The sequence below is a fragment of the Chrysochloris asiatica genome, unplaced genomic scaffold (assembly GCF_000296735.1).
Source record: "Chrysochloris asiatica unplaced genomic scaffold, ChrAsi1.0 scaffold00057, whole genome shotgun sequence".
NCBI lineage: Eukaryota > Metazoa > Chordata > Mammalia > Afrosoricida > Chrysochloridae > Chrysochloris > Chrysochloris asiatica.
Window position 1 is genome coordinate 4,620,172 of NW_006408575.1, and position 4,848 is coordinate 4,625,019.

The window sequence follows — 4,848 nt, forward strand, 5'->3', positions numbered from 1 at the left end:
CATCTGTTTTGTATGTGTCTCTAATTTATGAAACCAGGATTCAGCCTGCTCCCGTCACCCGCAGTCCCCAAGACTAAGATATCTCAGGCAACAAGGAAGTTTAGGGGTTCTTCAGTCTTGTGCTTATCCAGGCTCAGAGAGATCACGGGATACCCCAATAAGCATGTGTAACTCTGTGGTTTTTTAAAACAGAGATATTAAAAGATTTCAAGTGGCTTCACAAGGTCAGAACAATAAGGGGCCAAGACAAGCTGTCACCAGACAGGGTTAGAGGATTGTGTGCTGAGACCCACCTGACTTGGTTCTATCAAGATTTGGAAAAACAAGAAACAAAACAAAAAATGAAGGAAAGTTCAAGAATTTGTGGGTTGAAGGTTGGCAACTGTGGGAGAGAGTTTCAACCTGGAATCTGCCAGAAAGCATCAAGCTCAGGAAGCCAGGAACAGAAATGCCAGAGTGTGTGGATGACCACTCTCATATGTGAGCAGGGGAAAGCAAGAACTTCTAGGGCCCCCACCCACCCACCCAGCATCACACCTGCTCTGTTGATGAGGAAGCCAACACCTAAGAGGAGGAGAACGTGGCTCAAGACCACACAGTTCCCAAATCTACAAAGTGGAACCCCAATCTGGGCATCACATTACTGGTCCCATCCTTGAATTTCTTAGCTGCCAATAGCCCATAAGAATAGCTGAGAAGGTAACCCCCCAGCAACCCCCAACCCACTTTCCTTCGCTCCACGCACCTCCTCTGAGCTCCTGAGCTCCAGAACTCAGAGGAACTTCATATTTAAAAGTCAGCTTTTCTTGATGAAGCTGGTCCTCAGTCCAGGTGGAGCAACCTCAACTGTCAGCAGGGAACGAAGGAGGAGTTAGGTGTAACCTTGAGACACAGGGATAGGGGGACTGACTGCCTTGTCTCCCACAGTCCCCAACACATCCAAAGCTGGTTTATGTAAGTAACTTCCTCCTCCTCCTCCAAGGGGGAAAACACCAATTTTTGAGAATCTCTCTTATACTAAAGATGGTAGAAAGAGATTTTATCGGATGTAAACCTGGCCCTATTCTCTCACTGGTGACTGTGAGCAGGTCTCATTCTCCTTGTTTGTCCCCATGTGAGTACTGTAAGAATCAATCAGGGACTAAAGAACTCTCCAGAAACCTTAAGACGCTACCCAAACTACAGATTGTGGCTATTAAACAAACAGTTAGGAAGGGATCAACTGGGCTGGGGTGGTGGGTTGGGGGAGGGGAGACTGGACTATTTAGATAAAAGCCAAAAATGCTGTCTTGTTTATAGTTAGCTAAATGATACATCATAACAAGTTTATGCCAAGGAATATTATACAGCAGTAAAAACGAACAAGAGCTAGAGATACAAACATGGATGAAGCTCACAAATAGAATATTAAGCAAAGCTAGCAGATTGCAAAAGAATCCTGACAGTGTGGTAGCATTTAAGTAACATTTACAAACATACAAAACAATACTACATATTGCTTAGGGATGTCCACATTCATAATAGAACCATACAGAAATGCTAGAGAATAACAAGTGCTAAGTTTAATATACCTGTTACTTCGGGAGGGGCAAAAATGATCTGGGAGAAATTTCAGGTACACAGAAAATGTATGATCTCTTAAATTAGATGGGAGGGTTCCCAGGTGTCTGTGTGTTATCCTCAGAGCTGAAAGATTCCTTTATATTTAGGAAGGCCCATGCTGCCTTCCTTTTCCCAGGGGTTGGGGGGTCAGCAGAGGTAGAAAATGGCTTATGGGAGAATCACTATAACACTGGGTTATATAAGACAAAGGCAGGACCAGTGAGTGAGGGCTGAAGGCCAGGGGAGGCAGAACAATACCCTCCAGAGTAGGCACAAACCCAGCTGAAGACCCCTGACTTATGGAACACCCCCCACGCTGCCCTAAAAATACCAGCCTGGCCCCTGAGCATGACTCCTTGGTGATAAAACTCACACTGTACCCCCCTCTCCCCCAACCATACACACAACACCTGCCTGGGAAGCCAGGTCTGCTCTCTAGTTTGCGCCATCTCGTATGTGCTCAAAGACACAGGGCTCCTGTTTGTCAAGGAACAACCTCAGGATGAGGTGCCTGGAAGGGGACAGCCCTTAGACAAAGAGCCAGCTGCCCCTCAGGTCAGTCATCTGTTCCTATCGGAAGAGTGACTGTCCTGGGTCAGTCATGGGAAAAAACATCAAGAGCTTCCTGCAACTGGTCAGGGTAGCTGCCAAGGCCTGACTCTGGGGGTTGGGGAGTTGTGCTTCCCCAAAGAACAAGGGGAGTTACTCTCTGCTAGGCCTTCCCTTGGGCAACTCTCTGAAGGCCCCCTAAGCTACCTCCCTGCTAAGAGGTACATGGACGAGAGGGCCGGAGATGAAGTGTAGCAGACGCAAAAACCTAACAGAGTAGACACAGAAAAGCCTGGTCTAGAGAGAAGGGCCTGGGGCCCACTGTAGCCAAAGAAAGGGCAGCCAGTCACTGAGTCAGAAGCTTTAGAGCTAGAAAACAAGACCCTAAAGCACCAGTCAGTGCAACCCCTTCATTTTGCAGCTGGAAACTGAAGCCAGTAAAGGGAAAAGACTTGCCCAAGGTCCCAGGGATAGCAGTGACACAAGAGAGGGGACCTAATGCTAGTCTTCTGAAGGCCAGTGTGCACTTTTTCACCACACCGCACCACTGCCCACGCACCCTCAAGGCAGTCTTGAGGGGAATCGAATGTATGAGCTGAGGGAAAAAGAATGAGGTAAGAAAGAAAAGACCTCCTGCTGAGACAGGGGCCATAAAAGAAGATGTCCCTTACAACACTGGAAGGGGCTACTGAAGAAGTAGGAAGCCCTCTGACTCTAAGGCGGTGATGGACGGAGGGGCTGATAACCAGAGGCTGCCTGCATTGGGGCTAGCCGCCCTTGATGTAATTGGAGCCAGATGTAGCTGAGGCCCTCCCGTATCTGAGCTTCCACTATTCCAAACAAGGACAGAAAAATGTTTGCAATTAAGCAAAGGATGACCAATCCAGAGAAGATACAGCACTGGGAGAGATGGGGTCAGGCGGGTCTGAAGGCAGCAAAATTGCGTCATCCACATCATCTTCTGAATGAATTCTTGACTAGCAATCAACTGACTGAGTGCTCACCCTGTGCCAGCCCTGTGCTAAGTACCTGATTTGCACTGTCTTTTATGGTGTGGCGCGGTGGGCTAATGCACTGGACTGCAAAGTCATTTGAACCACAAGGTCAGGGGTTCAAGCTCACTAGCTGCTCCATGGCAATGATTTGCACTGTCTTTTATGGTGTGGCGCGGTGGGCTAATGCACTGGACTGCAAAGTCATTTGAACCACAAGGTCAGGGGTTCAAGCTCACTAGCTGCTCCATGGCAATCCTATATAGGGTTGTTATGGGTTGGAACTGACTTGACGGCACTTAACAACAACAATGTGGCGCTGTAGAGACCTGGTGTAGCATTCTGGGTTAATGCGGGGGACTGCAAAGTCAGTTTGATCCAAAAGGTCGGCAGTTCAAGCTCACCAACTGCTCCTCAGAAACCCCATACAGGATCACTTTGGGTTAGAACTGACTTAATGGTACTTAACAACAACAACAACAAAGTGTGGCGCTGTAGGATAAGCATTCGACTGCAAAGTTGGTTTAAACTTCAAGGTCGGTAGTTCAAACTCACAAAAGCCGCTCCTCGGAAACACTACATAGGATCACTATGAGTCGGAACCGACTCAATAGCACTTAACAACAGAAGGCAGCACTGACGTTATATCAAGCTTACAGCTGAGGAAGCAGAGGCCTGAAGAGTGGCACCCACCCAGGTCAGCCCCAAACTAGTAGTGCTCATCCACAGAATCAGCCTCTGGAGCAGCAGCATTAAGCATCAGCATCACCTCCACCCTCCTGGATCAGGTGCCCTGGGACCACAGCCCAGCTAGCTCTATTTAACAAGTCCCCCTCTACCACCCTCCCTGCCCCGCTAGGTGACTCTGAAGAATGCCCGAGTTTGAGACCACTGCTCTAACCATTTCCAACTGTCAATTCTATGCTATTCAAAACCTTTCTGCTGTTCTCTACACCAGCAGAGCCTCACTCAAACTCCTCTGCCCAGTGTACTAAATTCCAGAAGGGGCCCAGACTCTGTTCAATATCAACTCAACTGTCTAGGGTCTGGACTTGAAGTCTCCCCTCCAGAACTCCTCACCGCCACCACCACCCGGAGCCTCCCAATCGCTCTGCTCTTCCCCCATAGTTACTGACGGCCAGACCCACCTGGCACAGGCTGAACACCAAACACTTCCAAGTAGTAGGGCTCACAGCACATTTCTCCACGCTTGACTGCTAGTTACTGGTGGGCAGAGCTGTTCCCTCCACACATATGCATCACGACTACTCTGTACAGCACAGCACAGGGCACTGTGCACCACAAGGAAAAAAACCATGCCAAGGAAAGAGAGCACGTTCTGGTTCTCATGATGACTCTCTCTCATGACATTCTGGAACAAGTCACTTCCCTCCCCAAGGCCTCAGTTTCCTCATCTGTTAAATGCGCCATTATTCTAGTGTCTTCTACTTGACTCATTCACTCAATAAACCCGGACTCTTACTCCAGACACTCATTGTATTACTGGCGGTTGTTGTTGGTGGTGGTGCCATCAAGCCAGTGCCGACTCATAGTGACCCTGTATAGGGTTTCCAGAACTCCTAGTATGGCACTCTAGGATAAACACTTAACCCCATGTTGTTGTTGTTAGGTGCCATCGAGTTGGTACCGACCCATAGTGACCTTATGCACAGGAGAACAAAACACTGCCCGATCCTGGACCAAC